The sequence below is a fragment of the Monodon monoceros genome, unplaced genomic scaffold (assembly GCF_005190385.1).
Source record: "Monodon monoceros isolate NGI ecotype Baffin Bay Population unplaced genomic scaffold, NGI_Narwhal_1 Super_Scaffold_5, whole genome shotgun sequence".
NCBI lineage: Eukaryota > Metazoa > Chordata > Mammalia > Artiodactyla > Monodontidae > Monodon > Monodon monoceros.
In genome coordinates this window covers 2,424,837-2,435,496 of record NW_021703782.1, presented here as the reverse complement: position 1 = coordinate 2,435,496, position 10,660 = coordinate 2,424,837, and the positions used below count along the sequence as shown (strand labels likewise).

General features: G+C 39.4%; 1 protein-coding gene across 4 annotated transcripts in view; it reads left to right on the top strand.

Annotated features, from left to right (window-relative positions):
* The first annotated feature begins 541 nt into the window (after positions 1–541).
* The window catches only part of NEK1 (NIMA related kinase 1), a 212,879-nt gene continuing 202,760 nt past the window's right edge, over positions 542–10,660 (top strand). For all 4 annotated transcript variants that reach the window (XM_029201660.1, XM_029201661.1, XM_029201662.1 and 1 more), the window contains exon 1: positions 542–959. The gene's annotated coding sequence lies outside the window, so the exon portion shown is untranslated. The remainder of the gene's footprint in view (positions 960–10,660) is intronic.

Sequence of the window (10,660 nt, the reverse complement as noted above, 5' to 3'; positions counted from 1 at the left end):
AATGAGAAGCCCCAGGCACTGCAATGAAGAGTACTCCTGCTCGCCACAATTTGAGAAAGCCTGCGTGCAGCAATGAAGACCCAACGCAGCCGAAAATAATAAATTTATATAAAGGAAGAAAAAAAAATTTGTTGGATTATAGCTGACTTTTTGTTACATTCACTAGTTTATATTATTTTTTAGATTCCACATGTAAGTGATATCATACAGTATTTGACTTCACTTGTCTTGCTTTTTAAAGCAAATTTAGTTTAAAAATATGGCATCCCTAAGAAATGGCCCTCAAGTTTAAAAAAAAAATCCCTTTTGCGGTATGTGCGGGACGGATTTATCACAGGCTTTACTCCACACCAGCTTCAGCGGGTTCTGTCGGCCGCCGGGCCTCGCTCCTGTGAGTGACGGACGCTCTGGTCTCCCTTTCCTCCTCTCTTCTCCTCCCGCGCCTAAAGAGCCCGCCCCCGTCCCCGCCTGCCCTTCCCGGCCACCCCCGCTCCGCGCCGGCTTCGGCGCGCTGACGTCACACGCCCGCGCCAGGGACGCCCCACCCTCTGCCCTGGCTCCGGGATTTGGGGCGCCGCTTGTGGAGTCCTGAGCCTGAACCCGGAGCGCATCTCCGCGTTGCCGGGTAGCCAGCGCCCGCGTGGCGAGGCTGGGGGACGAACCGGCAGGGAGCACCCAGCCCCAATGCGCCCGGCCCGCGAGGCCGCCGGCAGCCGCCTCTGAGAAGTTGGGGGGCGGCGCCCGGGGAACACCCCACCCCACTGCAGCCGTTGCAGGGGGCTCGGAAACCGGTTTGTTTCGTCCGGCGGCGCAGACCCGTGTCCCGGGGCGTTGGCCGGGGTGGCGCGGGCTGCGGCCCAATGCCCTTTCTGGACCGCGGGGGGGTGCCTCGGGCTCGCTGAGCCCCGCGGGAAGGCGGCGACCCCCGGACGGTGCCCGCCCACGGCCTGGGTCCTGAGGTGAGCTGCGCTCGGGGCGGTGTGACGTGCGCGATGGTGGGGTCGCTCGGGAAACGGGAGAGCTTGCCTCGACTTCCGAGGTAGAGGCTGCGGGGTCCTCCCTGAAGTGCGCGGAAAATAGCACCAGTAGCCGCACCTCGTCAAGATGGGAGTTCTCCAAGGAACCGTGTGTGTTACTCAGTACCCTTTGGACATTATTTAAAAAGCGATAGTGATCATGGAATTAAAATAAGAATAGAAGCGTTGGTATGAGTAAGAAGTCATTTACGTTGCTTATATCTTGTCTGCGATCTTTACGTATACCTTTTAACTAGAAAATGAGTAGCAGTTAACTGGCTGGCCCATAATCTTATATTTCACTTTCCATAGTTTGATTCAACAATTTGTTCATTCAAGGCATTGAAAGTTCTAGGACTTGTAGAGTTCATCACAACTCTTTTTTTTTATGCGGGCCTGATTTTTGTTCTCTAATGTAAGATCCGCCCCCCAAGAAGCAGAAATTTTTGTATTGCCAGGGTAAGTTACATCAGAAATAATTATGAAGGATTAAAAGTAATATCCAGTATATGCTAATAATGGCCTTTTCTTATGATGCAGCAGTATTGCAGAGATGATGGAGGGAAGCCAGATATGGAGAGAAGTAGTTCTTTGTTTCTGATTTAGATTTGTCTGAAATTAGAGCGTCTGCAGATCTGTTTTAACGTTGCCCGCTTGTTTTTGGTGAGAGGTAAGGAGCCTGTTTTGTGGGAAAACAGGTTTTTGCACGTTAAGAGTCACCACTGGGAGTTTAGTAAAGGTTATGGAACTTGGCCACAGGAGTTCTTTTGAGGTCATTTTAATAATGCATTGACGTTGTACTCCAGGTATATTTTCCTCTGTCTAATCCCCTGGACTTGAATATATCCATTTCATGAATGTAAACTCTTTATTTACATGTTGGTACTTTCACTAGGGAAGCTGTTAATTGTTGTCTGAAGAGTCTTACAGAGAGGAATAGACTTGCAGAGAAGAACAACAAATATTTTGGAAAAACTCTGTATTAGGAATCCCGCTTTTGCTTTCTCCTTTTTTGAATTATGCGAAGTAAGACAGGGCCTTTCCTCATTGAGGAGTTAAACCGAGCCTCTCCCATAACCCAAAATGGTATTCATTATTTGGGGAGAACTATATGTGTAGATCCTGGTTGCAGACAGTACTCTGAGGGCTTCCTGAAATCTGTTGACACTTCTTTACCAGTGTTTCCCTTCAGGACAACTTGCTTGTGCATCAAATAGCTGAAGCAGCTGCAGAGGCTTAATGTTCCAGATTGGTGGGAATACAGCTTTTCATTCATATACTCTGACATTTTTCTCATTCGGTGCACAAAATTTTATTATGTCAAACATTTATTTATGGCTTAAAGGTGTTCTTAGTAAAAAGTGAGGAAAGATGTCTAACTTGACTAGAGGCTAAGATATTTTTTCTGGAGCGTAGTTGACATACTTGAAAAGAGTGATGCCGTATAGAAAAATTCGATGGACATTTACGTATTTTATCGTCTGAAATTTGTGTTGGTGTAAAGCAAAGAAAATGGATTAATTTTTTTTCCATATGGCTACCTAGTTGTCTGAAAACTATTTATTTCAAAATCCATCTTTTCCTTACTGATTTAAAATGTCATGATGGTCATCTACCAAATTAAAAAAATTTTTTTTGTATATTTCTGGACTTTCTATGATTTACCTGTCTAGTTCATAATTATTACTGCTTTATAATGTGTCTTGATATCAAGTAGAACAACTCTTCCTTCATTGCTTTTTTTTTTTTCAGTATCTCTGGCTATTCTTTCTTCTTTTTTTCACATTAACTTTAAAAATCAGCTCGTCTGATCATCCTCACCCCCAGAGTTTGTGTTTTTACTAGGGAAGCATTAAATTTAGAGATTAAGAATTAAAATCTTTCGAATATTGAAACTTCCTTTCCTTTTCTTCCTTCCTTCCTTCTGGGCATGTCTTTTTGTTTTTTCTTCATTTTTTCTCTCTGTTCTTTTGTTGAATATATTCTGCTGGTTTATTTTCCAGATTACTAATCCTGCTGTATGCTGCCTGCTGTAAAACCCATGTAATGAGTTCTTAATTCCAGATATTTTATATTTTAGTTCTAGAAGTTCATTTAGTTTTTAAAAATAAATTTCAGTTCTTTGTTGAAGTTCTCCATCTTTTAAAAAATCACTTTTGTCCATCGTTTCCTCTTATTTTCTTGAACTTATTAATCAAGGTTATTTGAAGTCCCCTGCTGATAGCTCTGTATTTGAGTTGTTCGTGAGTCTGTTTCTGTCGTTAGGACTAGTCTGATTTAGTCTTGCCCTGTATCTGCACAATTTAGGAGTGGGCTGACTGACAGGAGAGGAATTTACGTGCACATTTTTGGCCTCCTGTTCCTTCTCCTCCTCCCCAGGATTTTGGCAGCCCTAAACTCTGATCTCTCTGTCCTCAGCCCATAAGACTGCTGCTTTCTACTCAAGCTCCATTCTGCTGTGCCACAGTTTGGAAAATGTCTTCAGGGAAAAGGCTGGGGTAATGTGGGACTCACTAGGATATTCCCACCTCTCAGTGAATTTCTTTCTGTTCTTTTATATATTTTACTCAGGGTTCGTGAATGTTTTTGGAGGCAGGGTGGTCTGGTACAAGCGCACCATCGTGGTCCGGAACAGTCTCACCGTTCATTATGTCAGCTTTCATTCAGTCTCCCAGACGGTATTTCCATTCTCAGCTGTGATGGGTGTTCCTAATCTGGAGACATCTCTCGCCTGCTGCCAAGATGGGAGGGGTGGTCGCCTGACTGGGAGAGGGGATGGAGGAGCTGTGTGTCTGACAGCTTCTTACGAAGTCTCCACCAGTTATTGAGCTAGTCTGTAGTGGAAGTGACTTCCTCCCCACTCGTGGCTGAGGACACAGCTTTCTCTAGTTTCCTGAGTCAGTTGCTGCTTGCTCTTGTGTTTGTCAGCTTCCAGAATTTTATTGCCATTGCTGTCTCTCCTCTTCTGCCTTTCTGATCCTTTCAAGCTGTGTTAGCTGGGTTTAGGGAAGAAGCAGAGGTAAATATGTATGTTCAGTCTGGTATCTTAAATTGTAAGTTGCAGTTTATTTTTTGACTTTTTAAAGATTTAGGCTAAAGATTTGGGGCATCTTTTGATTTTTCTGAACGAAAGGCTTTGGCCATCTCTCTGCCATTCCTACTCTTTGTGACTAATAGTGCAATTTAAAATTGTTGAAGTTTTCTACTTTCTGACCTACTTTAAAATTTTTTTCTCCTTGAGTCACAGACTTAGAATTCGTAGGGCCCTTAGGATAGTATTATATTTAAATCTTTAGTGTTTTTAGATGAAGAAACTAAGACCCAGGGAAGTCGGGTGGTTTGCTTTTGGTCACGTAACTTTCCTCTTCTGAATCCATTGCTTTGTTTGTTATATCACAAGACTCTTGGAAATCTTAAATATCAAAAAAAATCTCTAATTTTATACTTTGAATATCTTCAGTATCACATATGTATTACAGGGATTAAATTCATGTCATTGTTAGAGACCTTAAGATACTGTCAAGTTGGTATGCGATTTCCCTCTGACTTTGGAAGCTGAAGCATAGAAAGGACAAATATTTGTTTATAATTTGGGTTTATTACAGTAATGAAATTAGAACAGGATCCGTGTGCTTCTTCAGTTACATGTTACGACTATTTTGGATGTGTAAGCCTGTAGTACATTTTGTTGTTACCTTTTATTTCCTTTGGTTTAAAAATCTTCTAGAGTTGTTATTCAGCTGAGAAGTCTCCTGACTAGGAAGTAAGTACCCCAGTTACATATGCTTTAAGACGCTGAAATTACCTATCTTGCCGTGTTTTCCCCTTCACTTCGTCTGGCGTCCGATACTAGTCAAGTGTAGACTCTGCAGAATAGGAGGGGCTGTTGGTTGCTCTGCAACTCACCTACCATGCCTTTCATCGTCCAGAAAGCTGTCTGCACTGGACGCTATTTGGTGGCAGTGAGAGCCGTCTTTCTTCATTTCCGGGGCAGTAGATCTCCTCCACTTTCCTGAGGTGCCAGAACACACTGTAGTCCTGTGGTGGGCAGCGGACTGCAGTGCTAGGACCCTCGGGGCCTCCATCTTGTTAGTGCGGTCCCTCGAAAGGAATTGGTTGGGGGAGGGCCAAATGGACTAATTGTGGTTTTTTTCTTGGCAAAAGTCACATAGTAATGATGGTTGTGAAGTAGTCTCATTGTACGCTTACTATTTAATGTAATTTTTTTTTTTTTTGCGGTACGCGGGCCTCTCACTGCTGCGGCCTCACCCATTGCGGAGCACAGGCTCCGGACGCGCAGGGTCAGCGGCCATGGCTCACGGGCCTAGCCGCTCCGCGGCATGTGGGATCTTCCCGGACCGGGGCACGAGCCCGTGTCCCCTGCATCAGCAGGCGGACTCTCAACCACTGCGCCACCAGGGAAGCCCTATTTAATGTAATTTGATTTATGAAATTTAGTTTTCTAAGATAAGTTTATATTTTTTCTAAACAGCATAGTAATGTGATATCATGTCCTGGAGAAATCATTAAATTCTGGCTGGTGCTCAGAGAGCTATTATATTATGCCGGTTGACCAAACTTGGGCTTGAAAATATGTTTGGAGTGACTTTTCTTCTTTAACTCACTAGCGATGCTGTAGTGCTGTCATAATAGTTAATTTCTTGTTTCTCTTACAGCTGCTAAAAAAACATGTCATTTCTTACAGAAAGTTTGAAGTAGAAAAGTTTCCTGAGGTAGAAGAAGGCTCTTTCCCACAAATTTCTATTAAGCATGATTATTCCATTGATTTACCACAGGCAAAGTTGTGGCCTTTGAGTCTTAGAAGCCCAGGATACGAATTTTGTCATTTAAGGAGACTGGATCAATATATTAGAGGCAAAATAAAATTAAATTTAGTATTAATGGGTGAAATAAGAACATGAATTTGTTCACTTACAATGAGAGATATGGTAAACTGTCATAGAAATGGTAATATAGTCTTCATGACAAGCTCATTTTCTCCTAGAAGGGAATCATACACAGAAAGCCTGCGTGCTATGGAATGGAGATAGAAAAGAGCAAGTTATGTGAATCACTATTTTTCAAATTATTTATTTATACTTTATTTTTTATCGAAGTATAGTTGACTTACAATATTATATTAGTTTCAGGTGTGCAATATAAAGATTCAATTTTTTTATACATTACAAAGTGGCCACCATAAGTCTAGTTACAATCTGTCACCATATAAAGTTATTACAGTGCTATTGACTGTATTCCCTATGTTGTACATTACATCTTCATGACTTATTTGTTTTGTAACTGGAAGTTTGTACCTCTTAGTCTCCCTAACCTATTTCACTCATCCCCCACCGCCACCCCTCTAGCAACCACCAGTTTGTTCCCTGTATCTATGAATCTGTTTCTCTTTTGTTACATTTCTTCATTTGTTTTCTTTTATATATTTCATGTATAGGTGAAATCATACAGTATTTGTCCTTCTCTATCTGACTTTCTTCACTTAACGTAATGTCCATGTTATTGCAAATAGCAGATTTCATTTTCTCTCTCTCTTTTTTTTTTTTTTTTTTGGCTATGCCACGCGGCTTGCAAAATCTTCCCCAACCAGAGATTGAACCCGGGCCCCGGCAGTGAAAGCGCTAAGCCCTAACCACTGGACCACCAAGGAATCACCTCATTCTTTTTTATGACTGAGTAATAGTACATTGTATATATATATATACCAAGTCTTCTTTATCCATTCATCTATTGATGGACAATTCGGGTGCTTCCATGTCTTGGCTGTTTTAAATAATGCTGCATTGGGGTGCACATATCTTTTTTAATTAGTGTTTTTGGTTTCTTCAGACAAATGCCCGGAAGTGGCATTGCTGGATTATGTGGTAGTTCTATTTTTAATTATTTGAGGAACCTTCATACTGTTTTCCAGAGTATCTGCAGCAACTTACATTTCCACTGAGAGTGCATGAAGATTCCCTTTTCACTACATCCTCTCCAACACCCTTTTTTGGTTGTCTTTTTGATAATAGCCATTCTGACAGGAGTGACGTGATATCTCACTGTGGTTTTGATTTGCATTTCCCTGATGATTAGTGAAGTTGGGTATCTTTTCGCGTGTGTGTTGGCCATCTGTAGGTTTTCTTTGGAAAAGTGTTTATTAAGAGTCAACCCACTTTTTAATGGTTTTTTTTTTTTGATGTTGAGTTGTATGAGTTCTCTGTATATTTTGGATATTAACTCCTTATAAAGTATAATGTTTGCAAATACCTTCTCCCGTTCAGTAGACTGCCTTATTGTTTTGTGGATAGTTTCCTTTGCTATGCAAGTTTTTTAGTTTGATGTAGTTCCAAATGTTTTTTTTTTTTGCTTCCATTTTCCTTGCCTGAGGAGAGGTATCTAAAAAAATAATGCTAAGATTTCAAAGAGTATACTGCATATGTTTTCTTCTAGGAGTTTTATGGTTTGAGGTCTTACATTTAAGTCTTTAATTCATTTTGAGTTTATTTTTGTATATGGTATGAGAAAGTAGTCCAGTTTGATTCTTTTGCATGTGGCTGTCAAGTTTTCCCAACAACCTTTATTGAAGAGGCTGACTTTTCCCTGTTGTATAGTCTTGCCTCCTTTGTCTTAGATTAATTTGCCCATATTAGTGTGGATGTATTTCTGGGCTCTCTAGTCTCTTCAGTTGATCTGTGTGTCCGTTTTTGTGCCAGTACCGTACTGTTTTGATTACTGTGGCTTTGTAGTATAGTTTGAAATCAGGGAGTGTGATACCTCCAACTTTGTTCTTCTTTTTCAAGATTGTTTTGGCTATTTTGGGCCTTTTATATTTCCATACAAATTTTAGAATTATTTGTTCTAGTTCTTTGAAAAATGCCATTGGTATTTTGATAGGGACTGTATTGAATCTGTAGATTCCCTTGGGGAGGATGGTCATTTTTACCATATTGAGTCTTCCAATCCCTGCGCACAGCATATCTTTCCATTTGTGTCATCTTCAGTTTCTTTCATCATTGTCATAGTTTTCTAAATACAGGTCTTTTATTGATACCTCCTTAGTCATATTTATTCCTAGGTATTTTATTCTTTTTGCCACAGTTGTAAATGAGATTTTTTTCTTAATTTCTCTGATAGTTCATTGTTAGTGTATAGAAATGCAACAGATTTCCGTATATTAATTTTGTATCCTGCACCTTTACTCAATTCATTTATTAGTTTTAATAGCTTTTTGGTGGTATCTGTAGGATTTTCTATATATCAGGTATTTCTAGTATCATGTCATATGCGAACAGTGATAGTTTTACTTCTTCCTTTCCAACTTGGATTCCTTTTATTTCTTCTTCTTGTATGATTGTTTTGGCTAGCAAAGCTACCAGTTGCTTTGATTTGACTTCCAATACTATGTCGAATGAAAATGGCAATATTTGGCATCCTTGTCTTGTTCCTGATCATAAAGAAAATCCTTTCAGCTTTTCACCGTTGAGTATGCTGTTGGCTGTAGGTTCATGTATGACTTCTATTATGTTGAGGTATGTTCCCTCTATACCCATTTTGCTGAGAGTTTTTATAGATGGATGTTGAATCCTGTCAAAAGCTTTTTCTTCATCTACTGCGATGATCCTATGGTTTTTATTCTTCAGGTTTTTTTCATATGGTGTATCACATTGGTTGATTGGCAGATATCTCACCAGCCTTAAATCCCTGAGTTAAATCCCACCTGATCATGGTATATGATTCTTTTAATGTATTGTTGAATTTGGTTTGCTTATATTTTGTTGAGGATTTTTGCATCTGTGTTCATCAGTGATATTGACTCTTAAAGTGATATTTTCCTTTTTTTGTGGTATCTTTGTCTGGTTTTGGTATCAGGTGATGTCGGCCTTGTAGAATGAGTTCATAAGTGTTCCTTCCTCTTCAGTTTTCTTTGACTAGCTTGAGAAGGATAGGTGTTAACTCTTTCTTAAGTGTGTTGTAGAATTCACCTTTGAAGCTGCCTGGTTGTGGACTTCTGTTTGTTGGGAGTTTTTTGATTAGTGATTCAATTTAATTATTGGTGAGCAGTCTTTTCATACTTTTTTTCCTTCCTGTTTCAGTCTTGGGAGGTTGTATGTTTCTAGAAATTTATCCATTTCTTTTAGGTTGTCTATTTTATTGGTATAAAATTATGTATAGTAATCACTTATGATCTTTTGTATTTCTGTGGTATCATTGTAACTTCTCTTTCATTTCAGATTTTATATATTCTTCTCTCTATTCATAAGTCTGGCTAGAGGTTTAGCAATTTTCTTTATTTTTTCAAAGATCCAACTCTTAGTTTCATTTATCTTTTCTATTTTTTTTAGTCTCTATTTCATTTATTTCTGCTGTGAACTCTGTTTTTTCCTTTTACTAACTTTGGGTTTTGTTCTTTTCATAGTTCCTTTTGGTGTAAGGTTAGATGGTTTATTTGAGATTTCTTGTTTCCTGAGATAGTCTTGTATTGCTATAAACTTCCCTCTTAGAACTGCTTTTGCTGTGTCTCATGGATTTTGGATCATTGTGTTTTTGTTTTCATTTGTCTCCAGGTATTTTTTGATTTCATGTTCAATTTCTTTAGTGATGTATTTGTTGTTTAGTAACATATCTGCATTTTTTATTTTTTGCAGTTTTTTTCTTGTAATTGATTTCTAATCTCTGTTGTGATCAGAAAAGATGCTTGATATGATTTCACTCTTCTTAAATTTATTGAGACTTGTTTTGTGGCCTAGCATATGATGTATCTTGGAGAATGTTCAATGTGTGCTTGAAGAATGTGTGTTCTGCTTTTGGATAGAACATTCTATATATATCTCTTAAGTCCATGTGATCTAATGTGTCATTTAAGGCCATTGTTTCCTTATTGATTTTCTGTCTGGGTAATCTGTCCATTGATGTAAGTGGGGTGTTAAATTTGCCTACTGTTATTGTGTTTCTGTCAGTTTCTTCCTTTATGTTTGTTAGTATTTGATTTAGGTATTTAGGTGCTCCTGTGTTGGGTGCATATATATTGACAATTGTTATATCTTGTTAGATTGATCCCTTTATCATTGTCTATTGTTATTCTTTGTCTCTTGTTACAGTCTTTGTTTTAGAGTCTGTTGTCTGCTATAAGTATTGCTACCCCAGCTTTCTTTCCGTTTCCCTTTGCATAGAATACCTTTTTTCACCCTTTCACTTTCAGTCTGTGTGTGTCTTAACTCTGAAGTGAGTCTCTTGTAAGGCAGCATACATGCTGTGTCTTTTGATTGGAGCATTTAGTCCATTTACATTTACAGTAATTATTGATAGGTGTGTACTTATTGCTCTTTTGTTAATTGTTTTCTCATTCTTTTTTAAGTTCTTTTTTTTTTTTTCATTTGCTCTCTTCCCTTGTGATTTGATGGCTGCACAGTGTGCCTTGTGCAATCTTACTTCCCTGACCAGGGATCGAACCTGGGCCCATGGCAGTGAAGGTGCCGAGTCCTGACCACTGGACTGCCAGGGAATTCCCTTGATGGCTATCTTTAGTGTTATGTTTGGATGCCTTTCTCTTTTTTGTATATCTATCTATTATATGTTTGGTTTGTGGTTACCATGAAGTTCATATATAACAACCCCCTCCCTTCCCCTCCCCCTCCCCTCCCCTC